The sequence below is a fragment of the Scyliorhinus torazame genome, unplaced genomic scaffold (genome assembly GCF_047496885.1).
Source record: "Scyliorhinus torazame isolate Kashiwa2021f unplaced genomic scaffold, sScyTor2.1 scaffold_709, whole genome shotgun sequence".
NCBI classification, from domain to species: domain Eukaryota; kingdom Metazoa; phylum Chordata; class Chondrichthyes; order Carcharhiniformes; family Scyliorhinidae; genus Scyliorhinus; species Scyliorhinus torazame.
In genome coordinates this window covers 19,946-46,111 of record NW_027308436.1, presented here as the reverse complement: position 1 = coordinate 46,111, position 26,166 = coordinate 19,946, and the positions used below count along the sequence as shown (strand labels likewise).

Below are 26,166 nucleotides of genomic sequence, written 5' to 3'. Positions count from 1 at the left end.
GGCTCCCTGCCTGAAATATAAACACATTTGTTCTCTCCACAGAGGCCGATTGTCCTGCTGAGTGTTCCAGCATTGTTTTGGCTTTATGAGTTACAGCAGTAGCTTTTTATTGTGTTTTCAACCCCATGGCTCGATTCCCTCTCAAATACCCAGTGACAAAATACTTCAAAAGTGAGATTTTTCAACTAACGTGACAGATTCATCCAGCAAAGAAAGAATTGTATGTTGACAAGTTTCTACGTGCAGAATTACTGACCAGTCAAAATGAAAAAGTGAATCACTAACCAAGCAAGCTGGCTAAGAGCTCAACACTCAATTCTAGAGAAAATAATGCAGACTTGACTTCATGTCATTGGCACTCAGACGAACTACCTTGGAAGGTTTGTTTGGTTGTTTGTTAGCACCAGAGCCAAGTTATTAAAAGGAGCATAAAGTTAAAAAGGGACACACTTCTACAATAACAATGCAATGTGAAGGAGTAGAATTGGTTTACTTAATGCAGTGTCTGGTTGCTCATGGAAGTGAAGAACCACTGTCCCTTGGGCTTTAAATTTACTTGTGTATTGCCAATGGCTGGAGCAATGTAAAAGCAGCTAGCCAGTTGAAGCAAATCCTAATCAAAACAAAATGTGAAATCAATACAAGAACAAGTCCGAATTCTTGCCAAAACCCACACAGCTGCTAACATTAGAAAAACAGATTTGCCACTGCCATTTTATTTACAGGTATAGTGCTGGAAAACAATGGCAGAATTCCAAATCCAGAGGACATAAAACAACATAATTCTGCCTTTAAAAACATAATGTGGAGATGCCGGCGTTGGGACTGGGATGGGCACAGTAAGTGGTGCTGTATATACAGTAGCATATAAATATATAAAGGGGCAGCACATAGCACAGTGGTTAGCACTGTTGCTTCACAGCTCCACGGTCCCAGGTTCAATTCCCAGCTTGGGTCACTGTCTGTGCTGTATCTGCACGTTATCCCAGTGTCTGCATGGGTTTCCTCCAGGAGCCGGTCCGGTTCCCTCCCACAGTCCAAATATGTGCTGTTAGATAATTTGGACATTCTGAATTCTCCCTGTGCACCCGAACAGACGCCGGAATGTGGCGACTATGGGATTTTCACAGTAACTTCATTGCAGAGTTAATGTAAGCCTACTTGTGACAATAAAGATTATTATGGCAGAGAGTTGAACTTTCACACTAGCCTTTCATAAAGTTCAAATCTCAACTCGGACTGGATTTTGGTAATTAGCCAAACCATTAAAAGTGGGCACAATGCGGGGGAGAATAGATTTGCCAGTAGTAACAGTTGCAGCCATGAAGAATGGAATATAAAATACCGTACCAACTGAAGAATGAGAACCGATGGTTTTGTCAGTGTCTGTCCACTAATTCATAATTATAGGAATCTAGCATCTATACTGTTAAGTCCCACTTTTTTATCTCAGGTGGTAGAATTTAAGAGAAACTGGATCTTAAAATGAAGCCAACATAAAAGCAGCTAACAGAAAATAGGAAAGGATTTGATTTTATATTACCGATTAGATGTTAATCTTTGCATGAAACCAACTAACCAAAATATAGATATTAACATCCTGAAGCTCCTTTTGCTCTTTTCCATATCTAGCAGAGCCTCAAGTCACATTAAAACCATCAGGTTCGACACACAAAGTTATTACTCACCAAATATATTCAAGTTACTCTGTATATCTGACATCAGATTGATCAAATCTTCCCATTTCATTGCCTAGTTCCCCACTGGAGCCACAAAGGCTGACATTTCCAGAATTATGCCCAATATCCGACAACATAGCGATTGCCCATGCTGCTCGGTCAATTAAACTATTCCAATTTTAATGACAATATAGAATAACAATCTTTATTAGGCTCACAAGTAGGCTTACATTAACACTGCAATGAAGTTACTGTGAAAATAGTATGGATGAAGTCCCTATTTATTAGCACAAAATTTAACTGTCAATTTGCAGTATTCACAAGGTTACAATTAAATCTCCCGTTCGCATAAATACGGCCCAATTTTAGAGCAGCGAGGATAAATTTATCCCCTATTAGGTAGAAACCGGACACTAGTTCAAAATCAGGACAGGATCACAGAAGGAAGTGTTTGAAAAGTACCAGAACCTGCATTGTATTTCTGCAAGGAAATCTGCTTTCTTCCTTCCACTGCTTTCCTGTCCAATCGTGTCCCAATTGTTGCAGCTGCTCTCTTGTTCCTTTTAATGTGTTCTCTGCTTGCATTATATTACTTCAAGCCTTTCAGCGAGAACACAAATCTGATTTGAAAAATAGAATGCTATTTACATGACAGACTTCTCGGAAGAACTGATAAAGCATACTAATGCCAGTAGAACTGCCATTATCAGCCAAATTATTTTACCCAACAGGAAATCTCCATTCTGAAGAATGAATGAGGTCAATTGTACTGAATTAATCATAATAATCTTTATTAGTGTCACAAATAGGCTTACATTAACACTGCAATGAAGTTACTGTTAAAATTCCCTCGTCACCACACTGCGGCGCCTGTTCGGGTACAGAGGGAGAATTCAGAATGTCCAATTCACCTAACAAGCACGTCTTTCGGGACTTGTGGGAGGACACTGGAGCATCCGGAGGAAACCCACCCAGACACGGGGAGAACGTGATGACTCCACACAGACAGTGACCCAAGCCAGGAATCGAACCCATATCCCTGCTGCTGTGAAGCAACAGTGCTAACCACTGTGCTACCCATGCTGTCAAAATACACAAGTTAACAGAAATCAGATTTAACTCAGTGTCCCACAATTAACAAGTATACACAAGGGTTCTCCATATGCACCATTTTTCATTCTCTATCAAAAGAATGAGTGCAACACAAATCAACAGAATGAGTGCAGCACATCTCTGCAAACAGATTCCTGATCCAAGTTCTTGCCATTCATTTGTATGTCAATATTGTTAAACTGTCGAATTGCAATCAGAAGTAGAGTCAGATTTAATCTTGCCATTCTTTTTCGCAATTACATACTGGATGATGTCAAATGTCACATCAGGAAATGAGTTAAAGAACCATGCAAGTCCAATTAAACTCAATTGTTCAAGCTTCAGTTGAATCACATCAAAACCAGCGCCAGTGAACGTTTATGTAATTTACTCTTAAAATTTGCAGTTGCAGATAGTTCTATCTTGTAGCTGAACAAAATTAGCTGGTGAAAGGCTATTTTAATAATGACATCAAAGGTGGTGCTAGGTATTTGCAAGTTACATTTTAACAGCAAACAAGCAAAGCATAAAATATCAGTCTAGTGATGGAACAGAACCAGTGGGATAAAACAATTCAAATGAAATAGAATTGAAGTCAATCCTTCACTGTCAGAGGTAACATCCTGGAACAACCCCCACCCTCCCTTCTCAAGTGGGGTCAAGGGTCACTTTGACCAATCAGAATGCAGAAAAAGACTGGTATGCAAAGCTGATGACTCGTCCGGCGCAAAACCATGCCAATGCAGCACCCTGGTAAGTTATTTTACTGATTTAACAATTAAAATTGATGCACAGCAGCTTATAAAACTGTCCAGTTTTCCCACAATTCGGTTTTCGTATAGCTGTACCTCTGGTGACAAGGTCCATAAGTTAGGGCTGTCACTTTAACACTCGTCCATCACGAGAGGAATAGGTCCGTTTCAAACAAAAGGCAAAAATAAGTTCTGCCCCAATACATCAGAACTGCTCTGCTTGGATACATTTCAAAAGTTTAACTTGTGGAATCAAAAGTATTGCTATCCCCATTGCCATTTCATAAATATGTAGTTTTCAGTCTGAGTAATACATCTGAATATAATGGAACATGAAAACAGCAACTGTATGTTTTCTGTGATCAGTGGTCAAAGTTTGTTTCCTCGGGTATAATTACTCTTGTATGAAGTTTCATAATTCTGTTATTATGGTCGCCTTAACTGTTATTATTCATATATCCTTGATTTGTCAGTAAATGTTGAAAATTGAAGGGGATACATATACAATCTGGTTTTTAAAAAGTAACTCATGAGGGGTGAAGGAATAATTTAAGATGGTCAGTGAGATAACTCCGAACAAATGTCATCACGTCACATTCAGCCAGACGCCCGTGAGCTCAAGTTCCAATTAATTGCTGAACATGCTCAGAATGCAGTCTGACAGAGTCTATATGGTTTTCTGAAACGGAAATAGTGTTGATCTAATTTACTGGAGTCGCTATGGAAGCAATGAGCAACGTTGATCAAGGAGAACCAGTGGGTATGTAGTTAGCAGATTTCCAGAAGTCATTTGACAAGGTGCCACATCAAAGATTCCTCATCAAAGAAAGAGCGGATAGTGTATGGTAACAAATTGTTGGGTTGGCAAGATTGTGACAAGTACAGTGCAACAGGAATCAGTACCAGGTCTTCTACAATTTATATCAATGACTTGGATGAAAAGGACCAAATGTCTGGTTGCTAAATTTGTTGATGAACAAAAAAAATAGTAGGAAAGCAAGCTATGAAGAGAAAATAAGGAGTCTGTAAAGGGACACAGGTCAAATAGACAGGCAAAAATTTGGCAGATGGAACATAAAGTGGGAAATGTGAACTTGTCCACTTTGACAGGAAGAATAGAAACCAATGTCCTAAGGTAGCTGTTTGCTGGCGCTGTTGGGAAGGAGTTAAATTAATATGGCAGGGTGGTGGGAACCAATGCAGGAAGTTAGAGGGTAGTAAAGAAGTGACAAAAACAAAAGCTACTAAGGAGAAAAGTGGAAGGCAGAGAAACAGATTGAACTGCCTAGTATGGCAGGGGGGGCGGGAACCAGAGGTCAGCAGGAGAAATAACGGAGGGAGAACTACAGACTAAGGTCAGTAAGATTAAGAGATAGAGCAAGAAGGGCACTTGTGGTTGGTCAACGCAGCGGGGTTGGTGGGCTGAAGTGCACTAGTTTCAATGTGAGGAATATTTCAGGTAAAACAGATGAACTTCGAGCTTGGATTAGTACGTGGAATTATGATGTTGTTGCTATTACAGAAACTTGTTTGAGAGACAGGATAGGCACCTAAACATTCCAGGATTTAGATGCTTCAGTCAGGATAGAGGGGGATGCAAAAGGGCTGGGGGAGTTGCATTATTGGTTAAGGAGAATATTACAGCTGTAGGAGGACACCTTGGATGGTTCAGGCAGCGAGGCAATTCCTGAGGCAATCAGGAATAGGAAGGGTGCTGTCACAATGTTGGTGGCTAACTACAGACCTCCTAACAGCCAGTGGGAGATAGAGGAGCAGATATGCAGACAGGTCTTGGAAAGATGCATAAACAATACGGTTGTTGTGGTGGGCGATTTTAATTTTCCCTATATTGACTGGGGCACACTTACTGCTTAGAGGCATGGATGGAGCAGAATTTGTAAGGAGCCTCCAGGAGGGTTTCTTGAAACAATATGTAAATAGCCCAACTTAGGAAGGGGCCATATTTGACCTGGTGCTGGGAATGAGCCCGGCCAAGTGATCGAAGTTACAGTTGGAGATCATTTCAGGAATAGTGATCATAATTCTGTAAGTTTAAACAGCTTATGGAAAAGGACAAGAGTGGTCCTCAGATGAAGGTGTTAGACAGGGGGGAGGCTAATTACAACAGCATTAGGCAGGATCTGGAGTGTGGTGACTGGGCGAGGCTGTTTGAGGGAAAATCAACATACTGCCTGTGAGAGGCTTTCAAATGTCACTTGATTAGAATTCAGGACCAGCATGTACCTGTGGGGGTGAAAGATAAGGGTAAGTAAGTAAGTAAGTAAGTAAAGGGAACCCTGGATAACGAGGGATATTATCAACTGTGTCAAAAAGAAAAAGGAAGTATTCATACGGTCTAAAAAGCTTAGGACAGATGAAGCCCTTGAAGAGTATAAAACAAGTAGGAAGGAACTTAAGGTAGGAGCTAGGAAGGCTAAAAGGAGTCATGAAATGTCATTGGCAAACCGGATTAAGGAAAATCCAACGGCGTTTTATACATATGTAAAGAGCAAGAGGGTAGCCAGAGAACGGGTTGGTCCATTCAAGGATATTTGAGGGAATCTATGTGTGGAACCAGAGAAAATGGGAGATACTAAATGAATACTTTGCCTCAGTATTCACCAAAGAGAAAGACTTGGTGGATGAAGAGTATAGGGTAGAGTGTGTAGATGTTCGGAGTCAAGTTGATATTAATAAAGAGGTGTTGGGCATCTTAAAAAGCATTAAAGTAGACAAGTCCCAGGCCTGATGGGATCTACCCCAGAATACTGAGGGAGGCAAGGGGCGGGGGGGGGGGGGGGGGGGGGTGGGGGGGGAAGAATTGCTGGGGCCTTGACAGTAATCTTTGTATCCTCATTGGCTACAGGTGAAGTTCCAGAGGACTGGAGAGTAGCCAATGTTGTTCCATTGTTTAAGAAGGGTAGCATAGAAAATCCAGGAAATTTTAGGCCGGTGAGTCTTAGGTCAGTGGTAGGGAAATTATTGGAAAAGTATCTTAAAGATAGGATTTACTCACATTTTGAAACAAATTGACTTATTAAATGATGGACAGCATGGTTCTGTGAAGGGTAGGTTGTGCCTCGCTAGTTTGATCCGAGTTTTTCGAGGAAGTGAGAAAGATGATCAATGAGGGAAAGGCGCTAGATGTTGTATACAGGACTTCAGTAAAGCCTTTGACAAGGTACCTCATGGTACAAAAAGTTAAGTCACATGGCACAGAGGACAGAGGGTAGCAGTAGAAAAGGTGTTTCTCGGAATGGAAGGCTGTGACTAGTGGCATTCCACAGGGAACAGTTCTGGGGCCTTTGTTGTTCATGGTGTACATAAATGATTTGGAAGAAAATGTAGCAGGTCTGATCAGTAAGATAGCAGATGACACAAAAATTGGTGGAGTTGCAGAGAGTGAAGAGGATTATCAGAGGATACAAACTGGTAGGAATCTTGGGTGGAGAAATGGCAGATGGAGTATAATCCGGACAAGTGTGAGGTAATGCACTTTGGAAGGTCCAATGCATGTAGGAATTACACAATAAATGATAGAACTCTTGCGAGTACTGGCAGGGAGAGAGATCTGGCCGTGCATGTCCACCAATCACTGAAAGTAGCAACGCATATGGATAAGGTGGTCAAGAAGGCATACAGCATGCCGGCCTTCATCGGTCAGGGAATTGAACATAAAAATTGGCAAATCCTGTTGCAGCTGTACAGGACCTTAGTTAGGCCTCATTTGGAATATTGTGTACAATTCTGGTCGCCACACTACCAGAATGATGTGGATGCTTTGGAGAGGGTACAGAAGCAGTTTACGAGGATGTTGCCTGGTATGGAGGGCATTAGCTATGAGGAGAGGTTAGATAATCTCAGTCTGTTCTCACTGGAACGACGGAGGTGGAGAAGCGACCTGATAGAGGCCTGCAAGATTCTGAGTTGCATGGGCAGAGTGGATAGTCAGATGCTCTTTCCTAGGGTAGGAGAATCAAGTTTTTTTTTTTTTTTTTTTTTTTTTTTTTTTTTTTTTTTTACACAGAGGGTGGTAAATATATGGAACACGCTGTCTGGGGAGGTGGTGGGAGCAGGTATGATAGCGGCATTTTAAGGGGCATCTAGACAAATGTATGAATAGGGTGAGAATGGAAGGATATGGACTCCTTAAGTGCATACGGTTTTACTTTAGGCAGGTACCATGGTCAGCGCAGGCTTGGAGGGCCAAAGGGCCTGTTCTGTATTGTTCTTTGCAGCATAATTTTCAAATGCTGAAATTGCAAAATCCTGTGGCACTGAGGGATCTGGATGTCCTCATACAAAAATCACAAAGTTAGAGTGCAGGCACAGCAAGTGCTTAAGGAGGAAAATGGAATGCTGTTGTTTATTGCAAGGTGAATGGAACAAAGTAGGAATATTTTGCTACAGTCAAGACTGATTCTGTGTTTAAATTAAAGTTTGTTTTAACATAATAGATACCTATTGGTCAATGTTAACACTCCTGGAGTGAAGTATCCTTTTCTTAGTTGTCCAGGTCATATTAGCAACAAAGTAACAAGTTAACAGTTAACAGTTCCAATAGTTCTTAATCAAAGGAAAAACATTTCTCCCCTTGTCTGCGTGGGTCTCATCCCCACACCCCAAAAGATGTATAGGGTGGATAGATTGGACACGCTAAATTGCCCCTCAATTGGAAAAGAAAATTTTAAAAAGGAAAAACTTTAACTTACTCCCTACATCTGCAATGTATATTCTAATTAAGCAAACCAATATTGTTCAAAAAAAACAAAGTTAGCAATCAGATTTACTTGCTTTTTATGTGAAAGCCTTGGAGAGAAACCTCCAGGAGCCAGCAAACTGCAGACAGACCTGGCTCCACCATCAATTATGTCAGGGCAGCGGTTAGCAATGCTGCCTCACAGCTCCAGGACTCAATTCCAGCCATGAGTTATTGTGGAGTTTCTATGTTCACCCAGTGTCTGCGTGGGTTCCATCCGGATGCCCCAGTTTCTTTCTACAGTCCGAAGATGTGCAGGTTAGGTGGATTGGCCAAGATAATTTGCCCTTTAGTGTCCAGGAATGTGCAGGTTAGGTTATGGGGTTACAGGGCTAGGGCAGGGTGGATGGCTGAGTGGACATGGGTAGAACACTCTTTCAAAGGGTTGGTGCAGACTCGATGGGACGAATGACCTCATTCTGCACTGTCGGGATTCTTTGATTCTATCATGAGTTATTCTTCAAACTCCTCCCACTAAGCTGTCCCACGACCTGCTAATCCAGGACTAAGCACCTCAAAATTATCTACACTCCAGGGAGCCTCCAAAATCAAAACAATGAGCACTCCGGTTTCCTCCCACAAAGATGTGCAGGTTAGGTGGATTGGTCATGCTAAATTGCCCCTCAATGTCCAAAAGGTTAGGTTACAGGGATAGGGTGGAGACATGGGCTTAAGCAGGGTGCTCATTCCAAGGGTCAGTACAGACTCGATGGGCTGAATGGCCTCCTTCTGCATTGTAAATTCTACGATTCTATGAACGTTCCATTAGCCATCTATTTGTAAACCCGTCAATGGTCAAAACGAATAATTAACTCACTTTTACGACACAGTCATGGGTTTAGCAGACATTCTGCCTCGATGTATTTTAAACCAGGGCTTTAAATAACATTACTGCAACAAAATATAATATTGAGACTACATTTGGTGTACTGTGAGAAGGTATAGTTTTGATCGCCTTATTTAAGATTAGAAAGAAGTGCATTATAGTTCACCTGGGATTGGGGGTCATCATACGAGGATAGTCGGACAGGCTGGCCTGTATTTATTGGAGTATAAAAGAATGAAAATTAACCTTATCGAAACTGTTGTAGACGGAGGCAAAGACTCCACGAGAGGCCAGGTTGATAGGGTACAACTCACTTTATTCCAGGTCGGGGTTTATATTCTGTGGGGAGTTCCTCCAATTAGGAGGGAGCTCTGTCCCCGCGTCACCCGAGTAGCTCATTCTCAGGTATGTAGGAGGGGAATCAGATACTATACAGCTGTCCCTGTAAGGGATTGTAACAGAAACCATATAAAATCCTGAGGGGACTTGGCAGGGTGGATGCTGAAAGGATGTTTTCCTCTTGGGGGAGAGACTAAAACGAAGGGACATAGTTAGACAGTATACAAATAAGAGGTCTCCCATTTAAGATGGAGCTGAGAAGATTTACTTTCTCTCAGAGGATCATGAATCTTTGTAACTCTTTCTTGGAGAGTGGTGGATCATTGAACAATTTTAAGGCAGTGGTAGACAGATTCTTGATTAAAAAGGGAATTGAAGGTTACGGGGGTAGGCAGAATGTGGAATTGAAGCCACAATCAGACCAGCCATGAACTTATTGAATGGCAGAGCAGGCTCGAGGGGCTGGATGGCCCACTCTTGTCTCATGCTTACACAGGTTAGGTGGATTGGCCATGATAAATTACCCCTTGGTGGCCAAAGATGTGCAGGTTAGGTGGGGTTACAGGGATAGAACGGGAGAGTGGGCCTAGGTAGGATCCTCTTTCTGAAAGAGCAGACTCGATTGGCCGAATGGCCTCCCTCTGCACCGTAAGTCCGCTCGGCCATTCAATATCATGGCTGATCGGAGCGCTCCACAAGTTCAACCTCCCTCTAAATCTGTTGTCTATACAAAGGATTCATACTTCCCCTGCAAGGAAATGACACCTCCTCACAAAATAGAACTTAAAACAGCGGGTCTCCCAGGTCAGACTGTTCACCATAATGGGAACAATGTGGCCTATGAAAACTTGCCGTAGAATTCAACCAGACAACAGTGCTGTGATTTAGCTGTCCAACTTGGAGTTTGGACTTGTAAAGCTGCAAGATGTCATTTGCAAAATAATAATTATAATCACACTGTCTTTCACTGCAAGGGCCACAGTTAAAAATGGGAGATGTTGAAATGTTCTCATATATTGTGATCAAATCAGTAACTTCAGTAACCTATAAATTTCAACAGTTGTTTTGGTTGTCAGGATAATTAAATACATTAACTGGTCCAATTCATCCATATTCCCAATGAGAATCAACTGGCTATGCTTGTCGATGCTGCTCCATCTACTCAAACTAATTAGATTTACATTTTCATTTGACTGGGCAATCTTTGATACATTTTGGAGATGCAGACTGGCAGAAGGTAAATGAGTTACTCTAATATACGGTTTAATGGGCATGCTTGAATGGAGGATAGTTAATAGCTCAATACAGACATACTTTTGTCATGGAAGCACTGCCCTAGCTGTTTAGCTTCAAGTCAGTCAAGTTTGTCAAGTGGGTTCCACACAATGGACAAGAATTCTGCATTGTACATAATTTTATAATTTACATGGCTGTTGGGTATTCCACATTACAACAGCAATTACACTTCAAAATCACAAGCACTTTGAGACATCATGAAAGGTACCATCAAAATACACGTCTTTCTTTTCAATAATTGCAAAGTTGATTTACCAATACCTTGGTGATTCTATTTATTTGCACTGTCAATAACTTGCTGTCCTACAGCTGCAGCAGATGATCCTGCATGTTGTAAGCATGCTCCTGTTTAAATTTGGTCCCCCTTGTGTATTCCTATTATTGTTTGGTTTTAGAACTTGGGTGCCTGGACAGTTTCTGGGACTTGTGCCTTTCAGATGGACTGCACAGTTAATTTTTTAAAAACAAACGAGACACCCCAGCAGGAAGTGCCCGATGAGATGGGCTGCTTAGTTTGGTTTAACGATGATTCATGTTGATGGACTTGGCTGACAGCCAACCAGTTACTTCAAATTCCCAGGCCTTAATACATCCTCGATGTTGATTAATGCTCATCGTTACAGAATGCCCCTTACCTTCGGAGACTGGGTATTTTTGCTTTCAATTTTGATTTGTAGCCATCTGGGATGGCCACTTCCAACAAGGTACAGAGAAACTCACAAAGCCTGGCGGATAAAATGGACAAGCCAAGACTCAGGCAGGCTCAGAGCCTGAAATGCATATTCGTAAGCCAGAAGTCCAGACGGTATCGAAACTCTGTCCAATTAGCATTTTAATCGGGCCGATTAGCATTTGATGACCCATCTTCACCAAAACAAAGGACTGGTACTCAAGAAATCGGGACAGTCCCAGACATTTTGGCGCCACTCCCTGTTCAAGGGAAACGCAAACAACAGGGTCAGTGACAGCTTGGGACACGCCCAGCCATCCAGATCCTCGCCCACGTATTGGCTAAGGAATCAAACAGTGTGATCAGGGATCACCCAATTGGTAAGGCCCAAATCAAAGGACCGCCCAAAAGAGCACAAACCTCCCCCCCTCCCCCTCCCCCCGAGTATAAGAAGAGGAGTTTGCCATATGTTCGCTCTCTCTTGGTCTTGGTACCCCAGGTCACGGCCACCGCCAAGTGCAGCAACACCAGAAGCAAGTCCAAGTTCAACGCTCGCTACCAGACGGATGAGCCTAGCTGAGCAGCAGTTACTCCTTCAAACCCGATAGATCCAGAAGCGACAGCGGCCACTGTTTTCTGACCTAAGTTGGGTGCCCGAAGTCAAGTACAGGTTGTCTTAGTCGATAGGTGTAGTTAACTAGTAGTGTTTATGTTGCATGACTAATTGGGTGTAAATAAAATACCCTTGACCTTGAACTAACTAATTGGCGCTTGGCTCTTTGATCGATAGCCGGCTGAAACTAGTGGTGGTATCACTTGATACCTGGCGACTCTAAGCATCAAGACATAGATAACACAGAAAGAAGGGCAAACTCACTGCCTGCCATAATTGGAACAGAGCCACAGAAAAGACAAAGTAAAAGAAACGCACAACAGATTTGAACCCGAGCTGAACAGGTCTTTTAAATGCCTCTCTCAGAAAGGGTGGAACTCTCTCTGATACTTCGGCTGGGGCTAAGTCCAGGTAAACAGAGCAGCCAGTGTCTTCTCTTTAGCCAACTGGCGAGTGTGAAGAGTTGCTTTAGCCAACAGAGTGTGAAGACAAGAGCTGGAGGGGAGGGGAACTTTCCGGATTCCTCTCCCAGTAAGGTTACTAGATCACAAAGGCCTTGTGGAAGCTGTGTGTCTGATATTCTATTTATCTGGAGTGGGAAGCAAATCAGAAATTGAACAGACCTGAAACGCATCTTCGGTGTGAAGGCCTTTGTTAGGTGACTGCCGAGAGGGGATCCCACAGCCAGAGAGTCCGGACTGAATGTTCCAGCCAGAAGATCCAAACCAACTGGTAGTTTCAACACTCAAGTGTCCTGGGAAGATAGCCGGCTACAACGATCTCAATATCAGCGACAATGACACTCATCTCTTTCTTCCATTTTAATCCCTTTCCCTTGTGTGTATTTGGGTAGAGGGTGGGAAGATAAGAAGCAGAATTCCAACAGTGCAGAAGGAGGCCATTCGACCCATCAAGTCGGCACCAATCCGACAAAAGAGCATCCGACCTCGGCCCATGGTCCCCAATCTATCCCCGTAACCCCACCAAATCTTTTAGACACCAAGGGCTAATTTAGCATGGTCAATCGACCAAACCCACATATCTTTGGATTGTGGGAGGAAACTGGAGCACCCGGGGGAAACTCACATACACAAGGGGAAAAGGGCAAACTCCAGACAATCACCAAGGCCAGAATTGAACCAGGGTCCCTGGCACTGAGGTAGCAGTGCTAACCACTGTGCCACCCAAAGGGGGTGGGGGGGAGATTCATTAGCTGGTCGATATTCTATGAAACTCATTGCATGTCTTTTATCTATTGTTGTTGCAAATAAACAGGTTTTTTTTTTGTGTTTCACTTACAAATCTGTGCCTGTGCCGTCACAGGTCAAAGATCTCAAAAACTATATTGGAATAATTGGTTAATTCACTTATGTTGCAACCTGGGGCCGGTGAGGCTGGGATTCATAATGGAAAAATCAAAGAGAAAGCTAATCATTTAGCCAAGATCAGTGCAGTATTCAATGCCTTTCAAAGCAAACTGTGTGGTGGACATTCTACATCTTCTGTACCATGTGGCAGTTTTGTGGATAAGGCTGTAAGTTCTAGGTCAAGGAATAGCCAGAAGCTATGCAACCTGCGTTTCTGCTGTGAAAATACAAAAAATTACCCTTCATAATTGAACTAAGTAGTATGCCTTTGAATGAAGTCACCCATTTCTATTCCTTCACTAAGTTACACCAATTTGCAGTAACTCAGTGCCAAGTATAGATCAGGATCATGATTAAAGAAATACATTCTGAATGAACTTCCTGATACTGTACAGAAACGGGATGCCACAATATGAAGCAAAATAGGCTTCAACCAAAATATCAATTATAGGATATTATAGTGCAGCTTTACTTATTCTGATATACAAATATTAATACAATGATTACAAGATCCAATATTTGAAATCTGAATACTTTAAATGCTTTAAGAACATAAAAGAACTAGAAGAAGGCTATTCAGCCCTTCTAGTCCACTCATTCAATGAGATCATGGCTGAGCATCTACTTCACCGCCATTTTCCTGCACTACCCTCCACATCCCTTGATATTTTAAATATGTAGAAATAAATTGATCCAATTCTTGAACACAAGTCTTACGAAGGTTCTCCCCCACCCCACCTTAATTGCATGCATGTTAGCTTTTGTGACTCGTGAACAAGGACCGTTGATTTTCAACATTCTCCAGCCTCTCACTATTGATAATTACTCTATTTTTGGTCTTTCTATCAAAGTAGATAAGCTAATTTCTCCATGTTGTAATCCATCTGCCAATTTCCAAATCCCCTTAAAGCAGTCTTTGCATCCTCCTCAAAAACTCACACCTCCAGCTAGTTTTAGGCCATCTGCAAATTTGGAAATATACATTTAATCGCCACATCCAAATCATTGATAAGGTTGTGAGTAGCTGGGATCCAAGTTCTGATCGTTGCAGTACCCCAGTTGTCACAGCGAACAACCTGATCATTTCCCACTTATTCCAACTGTTTTCTATCTGTTAACCAGTTCTGAATTCATGCTTGTATATTACTTCAATTCCTCTAATTTTGTTTCCCATCTTGTGGGAGACCCTGTTAAAAGCTTTCTGAAAATTCAAATGCACCACATCTACTAGTTCCCCCTGATCTATTCTTCCAGTTACATCTTGTGGTAAACCACATTATTGTATTATATGCATTGTGCTGTATTGTACATGCCTGGGCATGTCCAGGCTGGCTCTGCCTGTGGCTCCTCCCCTCAGGCTTCTGTATGAAAGTGGAAAGTCTCTGCCTCCGGACCCAGTTTGGGTCCAGAGGCAGGAGGCTTGCTGTTCAGTGTATTAAAGCCCATTACATTTATCACTCGTCGTCTATTATTGATGGTTTGCATCAATTTAATACACTAAACTTCTAAAGATGGACTCTTCACTCAAGATGAACTCCTCACTCAAGCCTGATCGCTTGCAACTGGACCCACAAGCAGCCGACGCTACAGAGACCTTGGAACACTGGCTAAGCTGCTTCAAGGCGTACCTCGCATCCTTCAACAAAGACTTCACAGACCTCCAGAAGAAGCAGGTCCTCCATGCATGGGTGAGCCCAAGAGTCTTTAACGTCATCAGGGACGCCCCCTCGTTCGAGGAGGCCATAACACTGCTAAAAGGACATTAGGTGAAATCCGTTAACCAGGGAGATGCTAGGCACCTCGTTGCCACGATTCCTGGGGAATCACTCGCGGAATTCCTGTGTGCCTTGCGCATCCTCTGCCGGAACTGTGACTGCCGGGCGATATCGGCTACCCAGCACGCGGAGCTGCTGATCAGGGACGCCTACGTCGCAGGCATGCACTCAAATTATATCCGCCAGCTATTATTAGAAGGGGGGACACTCGGCCTCCCAGAGACAGTACAACTCTCCAACTCACTGGAGATGGCCTCCCAGAACATGGGGGGCCTATACCTCCGACCACACAGCACCCTCGTGGGCGCAGCCATCAACCCACCCGGGTGCGACACAAGCCTGCGCCGCGCAGCGGCCCGCCAATGCCGGAGGCCCGAAGTGCTACTTCTGCAGCCAAAGAAATCACCCCCAACAACGCTGCCCGGCACAGAACGCAACCTGTAATGGCTGTGGGAAGAAGGGCCACTTCACAAAGGCCTGCCAGGCCCGACCCCCCCTAAATCTTCTACGCCCAGCAGCGCTGCCTGCTGCCTGTCGGGGCACCCCAGCTGCCGCACCACCCGCCAGGTGCGAGCCATGGGTGCCGCCATCTTTAATTTCAGCCGACACGTGCGACCCATGGGGGCCGCCATTTTGGACACCATCTTACACCTCGCCCGCCACGTGCGACCCACGTGGACCTCCCCCGCTACGTGAGACTCATGGGGCCACCATCTTGGGACCACTCCGCAGCCTCCCGGGAGCGCTCTCACCCGACCGTACACTGGCCGCCGCTACCTCCGACCGGCCTACCGATCGCCTTCTGACTCTCACCGCCGTCACACTCTACCGTGCCCGGCCGCACCACCTCGCGAAGTCCACGATGACCGTCCGGATCAACGGGCACGAGACCGCCTGCCTCTTCGACTCCGGGAGCACAGACAGCTTCATTCACCCAGGCATGGTAAGGCGCTGCTCCCTCCCCGTCGTACCTGCTACCCAGAAAATCTCCCTGGCTTCCAGATCCCATGCAGTGGAAAGCTGGGGGGTATTGTGTCGTGACCCTCACTGTGCAAGGCGTAGAGTACACCAACTTTAGGCTCTACGTTCTCCCCCATCTCTGCGCTGCCCTATTACTGGGGCTCGACTTCCAGTGCCATCTCCAGAGCTTGACCTTAAAGTTCAACGGACCCCTGGCCTCCCTCACCGTCTGTAGCCTCGCGACCCTTAAGGTCGCCCCACCCTCCCTCTTCGCAAACCTCACCCTGGACTGTAAACCCGTCGCTACCAGGAGCAGACGTTACAGTGCCCAGGACAGGGCCTTCATCAGGTCGGAGGTCCAGCGACACCTGCGAGAAGGGATCATTGAGGCTAGTAACAGCCCCTGGAGAGCCCAAGTGGTGGTCGTCAAGACTGAGGCGAAGCACCGGATGGTCATGGACTATAGTCAGACTATCAACCGGTACATGCAGCTCGACGCGTACCCTCTCCCTCGCATATCTGACATGATCAATCAGATTGCACAGTATTGAGTCTTCTCTACAGTCAACTTGAAGTCTGCATACCACCAGCTCCCTATCCACCCGGAGGACCGTCAATACACTTACTTCGAGGCAGATGGCTGCCTCTATCACTTACTCAGGGTTCCCTTCGGCGTCACCAACGGAGTCTCGGTCTTCCAAAGGGAAATGGACCGAATGACCAGTACAGGCTGCGGGCCACGTTCCCGTACCTAGACACGTCACCATCTGTGGCCGTGACCAGCAGGACTATGACAAGAACCTCTGGCGTTTCCTCCACACCGCAAAACTCCTGAACCTAACTTACAATGGAGAGAAATGCGTCTTTCGCACAACCCGCCTGGCCATCCTCGGCTACGTCGTGGAACACGGGAGTCCTAGGGCCCGACCACGACCGCATACGCCCCCTCCTGGAACTCCCCCTCCCCCACTGCCCTAAGGCCCTGAAGAGATGCCTGGGGTTCTTCTCTTACTATGCCCAGTGGGTCCCCAACTATGCGGACAAGGCCCGCCCACTGATCAAATCCAACATTTTTCCCTTGACGACTGAGGCCCAACTGGCCTTCAATCGCATCAAAGCAGACATTACCGAAGCCGCGATGCACGCTGTGGACGAGTCCATCCCTTTCCAACTGGAGAGCGATGCGTTGGACTTTGCGCTGGCCGCTACATTCAACCAAGCGGGCAGGCCGTGGCTTTCTTCTCCCGTACCCTCCATGCCTCCGAAATTCGACACTCCTACATCGAAAAGGAAGCCCAAGCCATCGTAGAAGCTGTGAGACATTGGAGGCATTACCTGGCCAGCAGGCGATTCACTCTCCTCACTGACCAACGATCGGTTCCTTCACGTTTTAATAACACAGCGGGGCAAAATCAAGAACGACAAGATCTTGAGGTGGAGGATCGAACTCTCCACCTACAGCTGTGACATCTTGTATTGCCCCAGGAAGCTCAATGAGCCCCCAGGTGCCCTCTCCCGCGATACATGTGCCAGCGCACAGGTAGACCGACTCCGGGCCCTCCACAGCGACCGGTTACCCGGGGGTCACCCGGTGTTTCCATTTCATCAAGGCTCGCAACCTGCCCTACTCCATCGAGGAGGTCAGGTCCATGACCAGGGACTGCCAGGTCTGCGTGGAGTGCAAACCGCACTTCAATCGGTCAGACAGAGCGCACCTGGTAAAGGCCTCTCGTCCCTTTGAGTGCCTCAGCATGGACTTCAAAGGGCCCCTCCCCTCCACCGACCGTAACGTGTACTTCCTCAACATCGTTGACGAGTACTCCAGATTCCCCTTTGCCATCCCCTGTGCTGACATGACCTCTGCTTCCGTTATCAAGGCCCTGCACAGTCTTTTCACCTTGTTCGGGTTCCCCGCCTACATCCACAGTGATCGGGGCTGCTCCTTTATGTGCGACGAGTTGCGTAAATTCCTGCTCAGCAAAGGCATCGCCTCCAGCAGGACGACCATCTATAAAACCGACCCCCTCGTCGAGAAGGTCCTGCTGCTCCATGCAAACCCCCAATATGCCGACATGACACACCAGGACGGGCAGCAGGGCACGGTCTCCTTTCGGGATTCGGCTCCTGCAGGCTCCCCGGCGACCATCACCACCACCTTACACTGTCTTCCCCCACCTCCCCCACAACAAGCAAGCAAGCTTCACCCACGCCCGACTTTTTTTTTTTTTTAAAACAGGGGGTGAATATGGTAAACCACGTTATTGTATTATATGCATGGTGCTGTATTGTACATGCCTGGGCTTGTCCAGGCTGGCTTCGCCTGTGGCTCCTCTCCTCAGGCTTCTGTATAAAAGTGGCAAGTCTCCGCCTCCAGACCCAGTTCGGGTCCAGAGGAAGGAGGCTTGCTGTTTAGTGTCTTAAAGCTCAGTTACGTTTAACACTCATCGTCTATTATCGATGGTGTATCACATCTTCAAGTTTGTTGAACATTATTTTCCTTTCATAAGACATAGGAGCGGAAGTAAGGCCATTCGGCCCATCGAGTCCACTCCTCCATTCAATCATGGCTGATTTCAACATCACTTACCCGCTCTCTCTCCATAGCCCTTAATTCCTCGAGAAATCAAGAATTTATCAACTTCTGTCTTAAAGACACTCAACGTCCCAGCCTCCACCGCCCTCTGTGGCAATGAATTCCACAGACCCGCCACTCTCTGGCTGAAGAAATTTCTCTTCATCTCTGTTCTAAAGTGACTCCCTTCTATTCGAAGGCTGTGCCCCCGGGTCCTAGTCTCCCCTGCTAATGGAAACAACTTCCCTACGTCCACCCTATCTAAGCCATTCATTATCTTGTAAGTTTCTATTAGATCTCCCCTCAACCTCCTAAACTCCAATGAATATAATCCCAGGATCCTCAGACGTTCATCGTATGTTAGGCCTTCCATTCCTGGGATCAACCGTGTGAATCTCCGCTGGACCCGCTCCAGTGCCAGTATGTCCTTCCTGAGGTGTGGGGCCCAAAATTGCACAGTATTCTAAATGGGGCCTAACTAGTGCTTTATAAAGCTTCAGAAGTACATCCCTGCTTTTATATTCCAAGCCCCTTGAGATAAATGACAACATTGCATTTGCTTTCTTAATTACGGACTCAACCTGCTAGTTTACCTTTAGAGAATCCTGGACTAGGACTCCCAAGTCCCTCTGCACTTCAGCATTATGAATTTTGTCACCGTTTAGAAAATAGTCCATGCCTCTATTCTTTTTTCCAAAGTGCAAGACCTCGCACTTGCCCACGTTGAATTTCATCAGCCATTTCTTGGACCACACTCCTAAACTGTCTAAATCTTTCTGCAGCCTCCCTACCTCCTCCATACTACCTGCCCCTCCACCTATCTTTGTATCATCGGCAAACTTAGCCAGAATGCCCCCAGTCCCATCATCTAGATCATTAATATATAAAGAGAACAACTGTGGCCCCAACACTGAACCCTGCGGGACACCACTCGTCACTGGTTGCCATTCCGAAAAAGAACCTTTTATCCCAACTCTCTGCCTTCTGCCTGACAGCCAATCGTCAATCCATGTTAGTACCTTGCCTCGAATACCATGGGCCCTTATTTTACTCAGCAGTCTCCCGTGAGGCACCTGATCAAAGGCCTTTTGGAAGTCAAGATAGATAACATCCATTGGCTCTCCTTGGTCTAACCTATTTGTTATCTCTTCAAAGAACTCTAACAGGTTTGTCATGCACGACCTCCCCTTACTAAATCCATGCGGACTTGTCCTAATCCCACCCTGCACTTCCAAGAATTTAGAAATCTCATCCTTAACGATGGATTTTAGAATCATGCAAACAACAGAGGTTAGGCTAATTGGCCTATAATTTTCCATCTTTTTTCTTGTTCCCTTCTTGAACAGGGGGGTTACAACAGCGATTTTCCAATCCTCTGGGCCTTTCCCTGACTCCAGTGACTTTTGAAAGATCATAACTAACGCCTCCACTATTTCTTCAGCTATCTCCTTTAGAACTCTAGGATGTAGCCCATCTGGGCCCGGGGATTTATCAATTTTTAGACCTCTTAATTTCTCTAGCACTTTCTCCTTTGTGATGGCTACCATATTCAACTCTGCCCCCTGACTCTCCTGAATAGTTGGGATATTACTCATGTCTTCTAAGGTGAAGACTGACGCAAAGTACTTATTCAGTTCCTCAGCTATTTCCTGGTCTCCCATCACAAAATTACCAGCGTCATTTTGGAGCGGCCCAATGTCTACTTTTGCCTCCCATTTGTTTTTAATGTATTTAAAGAAACTTTTACTATCATTCCTAATGTTACTGGCTAGCCTACCTTCATATTTGATCTTCTCTTTCCTTATTTCTCTCTTTGTTATCCTCGGTTTGTTTTTGTAGCCTTCCCAATCTTCTGACTTCCCACTACTCTTTGCCACATTGTAGGCTCTCTCTTTTGCTTTGATGCATTCCCTGACTTCCTTTGTCAGCCATGGCTGCCTAATCCTCCCCTGATAACCTTTCTTTTCTTTGGGATGAACCTCTAAACTGTGTCCTCAATTACTCCCAGAAACCCCTGACATTGCTGTTCTACTGTCTTTCCCACTAGGCTCTGCTCCCAGTCGATTTTAGTCAGTTCCTCCCTCATGCCCCTGTAGTTATCTTTAATTAACTGTAAGACCTTTACATCTGATTCTACCTTCTTTCTTTCAAATTGCAAATCCAGGTTGTCTCTGCCCAATCCTAACATTATTTGCTAAGTGTCCGGTTATCACATTCTTTATTATAGATTCTAGCATTTTCCCTGCTACTGATATTAAACAGACATGTCTGTGGCCGCATTTTCTTTCTCCCTCCTTTCTTAAATTCCACCTCCCAATTTTCAGGAACCATTCCAGAACCTATGGAATTTTGAAACTATGTATCTATTATCTCTGCAGCCACTTCAACACTCATGGATGTAGGTCATCAGGTTCAAGGGATGTATTTACCCTAAGTCGCATTAATTTCTTTAGTACTTTTTTTCAAAAACTAATGGTAATATCTTGGGACTTTCTTGCTTACACTAGTCCCTCGATTCTCCACTATTTCTGAGATGTTTTGAGCATTTGTCTGTGAAGACAAACAAACTTGTTTCCTCGCCATTATAAATTTTCCTGACTCCGCTTGTAATGGACTCACATTTGCAGTTCAAGATATTTTACTTTCTGAATTACTTCAGTTCACTTCAATTGCACCAGTAAAACTGTTTAGCACCTATAATTAATCCATTTAAAAATAAAATAAAATGCAGTAGTCATTAAATGTAAACAAATTGATAAGATTTCTATGCACAGTTTAAATAAGAGGAAGTGTTAAATTTCTGCTCAATCAAAAATAAAACCTACAGCTCATCTGACAATTCTGGTCAGTTAAGTTTTTCTTTTAAATTTAGATTACCCAATTATTTTTTCCAATTAAGGGGCAATTTAGTGTGGCCAATCCACCTACTCTGCACATTTTTGGGTTGTGGGGGCGAAACCCACAGACATGGGGAGAATGTGCAAACTCCACACGGACAGTGACCCAGAGCCGGGATCGAACCTGGGACCTCAGCGCCGTGAGGCAGCTGTGCTAACCACTAGGCCACCGTGCTGCCCTGGGTCAGTTAAGTTGAGCAATTAATTGTCTCAACGAGCAGTTATCCTGAAACTTGACTCAATCAAAACTTTTTAACAGGCAATATATAAATGTTTTCTTTGTACCCATGGTTTAGACAGCTGGTTTGTAATGCAGAACAAGGCCAGCAGCGCAGGTTCAATTCCCGTACCAGCTTACCCGAACAGGTGCCAGAATGTGGCGACGAGGGGCTTTTCACAGTAACTACATAATTGTGGCAATAGAAGATTATTATTATTTTAATTTCTCACCTTTCAATATTTTTTCAAATTTAGAGTACCAAATTCACTTTTTTCAATTAAGGGGCAATTTAGCGTGGCCAATCCACCTACCCTGCACATCTGGGTTGTGGGTGAAACCCACACAAATACGGGGAGAATGTGCAAAGTCCACACGGTCAGTGATCCAGAGCCCAGATAGAACCTGGCACCTCGGCGCCGTGATGCAGCAGTGCTAACCACTGCGCCACCATACTGACCCTCACCGTTCAATCTTAATTTCAGAGTCCTTGGATTGATATTTTACTCACGTAAAGACCTATTTTAAATTGGCCACTTCTAAATGATCAATTTGGGAGGATGAGAAATTTTAAAAAACAATTAGACAAGGAATGCTTTGCTACAGCGAGTTTGAGGCAAAGACACAGCATCTTTCAGAATAGCAGCTAAATTTTGGACGCCGGGGGGGGCAGTACGCTGGTGCAATGGTTAGCACTGCTGCCTCACGCCGACGAGGTCCCAGGTTTGATCCCGGCTCCTGGTCACTGTCCGTGTGGAGTTTGCACATTCTCCCCATGTTTGCGTGGGTTTTGCCCCCACAACCCAAAGATGTGCAGGGTAGGTGGATTGGCCATATTTTTTTATTAAAACAGTAAAAAAATATATACAAGGCCAAATGGTACAAACACTAATTTTGTGTTGGAAAAACAGGGTACCCTTCCCTCAGTAGGGGAGGGTTGTAGGATACTGTGATTATTAAAAGTTCACAACACAGTTGTACTAACGAACAAACGGTACATGCACTAAACTTTGCACTGGAGAGATTGGCCACACTCAATTACCCGTTAATTGGGGCTGGTTTAGCAAAGTGGGCTAAATAGCTAGCTTGTAAAGCAGACCAAAGCCAGCAGCGCGGGTTCAATTCCCGTACCAGCCACCCCGAACAGGCGCTGCAATGTGGCGACTAGGGGCTTTTCACAGTAAATTCATTGAAGCCGACTTGTGACAATAAGCGATTTTCATTCATTTCATTGAATTTACAGTGCAGAAGGAGGCCATTTGGCTCATCGAGTCTAGCCCGGCTCTTGGAAAGAGCACCCTACCCAAGGTCAACACCTCCAACCTTTCCCCATAACCCAGTAACTCCACCCACTACTATGGGCAATTTTTGGACACTAAGGGCAATTTATCATGGCCAATCCACCTAACCTCCTCATCTTTGGACTTTGGGAGGAAACCCCCACACACACGGGATGTGCAGACTCCGCATAGACAATGACCCAAGCCGGAATCGAACCTGGGACCCTGGAGCTGTGAAGCAATTGTGCTATCCACAATGCTACCGTGCTGCCCTTTCATTTCATTCAATTGGAAAAAATGAATTGGGTATTCTAAATTTGTTTTAAAAAATAATAATTTGGATGCAGAAGATATAGAACTATAGTGAGAACACAGAGCAGCACCAAAATAATAATAATCTTTATTGTTGTCACAAGTACACTGCAATGAAGTTACTGTGAAAAGCCCCGAGTCACCACACTGCAGCATCTGTTCGGGTACACAGAGGGAGAATTCAGAATGTCCAATTGACCTAACAAGCACGTCTTTCGGGACTTGTGGAAGGAAACCGGAGCCGCTGGAGGAAACCCACGCAGACACAGGGAGAATGTGCAGACTCCACACAGAGAGTGACCCAAGCTCGGAATTGAACCCAGGACCCTGGCACTGTGAAGCAACCGGGCTAACCACTATGCCACCTTGCAGCTCTTTCAAATTCTCCAGGAAAATGCAGGTACAGATACAATCGGCCAAATAGTCTCCTGTGCCTTACACATCCTTTCCATTTCCTTTTCTGAACTACCTGACAATTTTGAGACCAAATAATGAGATATCAACCTTCTGTTGATCACAGATGGCTTTGTCATAGGACCATGGAATTTACAGTGCAGGTGGAGGCTATTCGGCCCATCAAGTCTGCACTGGCCCTTGGAAAGAGCACCCTAAGCCCACGCCTCCACCTGATCACTGTAACCCAATAACCTCACCTAACCTTTTGGACACTAAGAGTCAATTTAACATGGCCAATCCACTAACCTGCACATTTTTGGACTGGGGGGAGGGGGGGGGGGGGGGGGGGGGGGGGGGGAGAGAGAACCCACGCATACATGGGGAAAAGTGCAAACTCCACACAGAGTCACCTCAGGCTAGAATTGAACCCAGGTCCCTGGAGCTACGAGACAGCAGTGCCAACCACTGTGCCACCATGCCACCCCAATCATCACCAGTGCAGGGACCTGAACCCTGGACCCTCAGATTAAAAGTCAATGTTCTACCAACCGAGCTATCCATGCACTGTCGCACAGATTCTACGGAGTCCGAACAATAGAAATAGAAAAAGTGACGATTTCAATTTGTAAAAGGTTCAGGTCAATTAGCTTCCATCGTTCCAAACACGATGACAGATATGAAAACAATAAAAGATTATTGGCTAAGAATCTATACCATTAAGGCAAATCATACTTTTGCATCACAAAAGTAGTTATTAATAATACTTTTTAATTAAAATATATTTGAACAGATTTCAGGATTGAAAACCTAAACTCAATAAGCAAAATGGTTCTGTTGTTTTCTTGTGGGTTTTTTTAAATTAAACTTAGCCTGCATGGATTTGGTGAACAGTCTCATTGCAGGAGAAACTTCTGTCAGTACCAAAAGTGAAGAACACCTCTTGGCTAATCATTCAATTGTTTGGATTCATTCAAGTGAGGCATAAGTGTGAATAACATATTTTGGAATTTCATCTATAACTAGCAGTTTGACTGGTATAATGTTCCTCCCAAAATCTATGAAAATCCAAACCAGAGGTAGGTAGTGTCTATTGTGAACACAGAGGCACAAGCTATAATTTCAGGGATTAATTTTAAAGCATCATATTCAGTGATCATCTTTAAGTCAATTTTCATTTGCATTGAATTAACTTGTATTTAATTAACTCCTCAAACACAGCTTCCCTTATGGGTTGTCATAACCAGAAAAGATGATTTGCCTCTCTCAATACAGACTGTTCGTCTGACATTCAGCTCTGGATGAGCTTCAATTTTCTCCAGAAAACACTGGGAAGACCAATATCATTTTCCATCCAACCACAAACTCTATGCAAAGTGATTTTATCCACCTTCCCCAACAATTGCCTCAGCTAGAAGTCAACTTTTTTGTAACCATGGCATCTTATTTTACCAATTAAAATTTTAACTCCATATCCTCTCCAACATTAAGATCACATACTTTCACTTCAGACATTTCCCAACTGCAGCCCACATCCTGCTGAGACACTTAATCATGTTTATCGCCTCCACTGATTGTTTCAATGCTCTCACAACTAGCCTCTCTCATCCTCTACCCTGGTCACTTTATCCAACACACTGCTGCCTGCATCCCAACAGGATATCCCAATACTACTATGGTCAGTGACCGACATTGGCTCTGCGAAATTAAAATCCTGAATTTAAAATTCCCTGGCCATTTGACTTCAACTGCCGAGGACTAGGCTCTGAAATTCTATCATGGCTTCCACCTTTCCTTTGACCCTGCTTAAACTCTAACAGATTAGTCACCCTCCCAATATCTCCTTTGACTCTGCCAATTTCTTGTGTTTTGTGAGGCACCTTGTACATTTTTCTACATTAAAGGCACTGCATGAATTTAAATAACTAACTATTATAGTGTAGTCATTTTAGAGTTTGATTAGATATTTCCCTCCAGCTCCACATTAGTTGTTCAAGCAAACCCTCGCTTCCTACAGACTAACTTGACATCAAAACACAACATTGGACAATGCAGCATGCTAAGAAACACAACAGAATATTCAACTAATTAGTTTGATGATTTGACCTGACAAGCCTCTGTGCTCCCTAAACCCAAACGTGGCAGAAAAATCAGACTATGACTGAAGTGATAGATAAATACTTGATTACGTAGTATTATGTTGGGGTAAAAATAATTTCAAGAAACATGACACCAAGTACTTGTAATAATACACCTGAGCCAATGTGAAACTCCTAACATTTAAAAGTGAAATTCACGGCGGATAGTCAGGATTCATCAACATTCAATGGATTCTGCCACAATTGTAGACGAAGCTGAAAAGCTTCA

General features: G+C 44.4%; 1 protein-coding gene across 5 annotated transcripts in view; it reads right to left on the bottom strand.

The window, feature by feature from the left end:
- LOC140406607 (abl interactor 1-like) overlaps nt 1-26,166 on the bottom strand; it is a 60,682-nt gene that overhangs the window by 33,880 nt on the left and 636 nt on the right. The gene's annotated exons all lie outside the window — the stretch shown is intronic.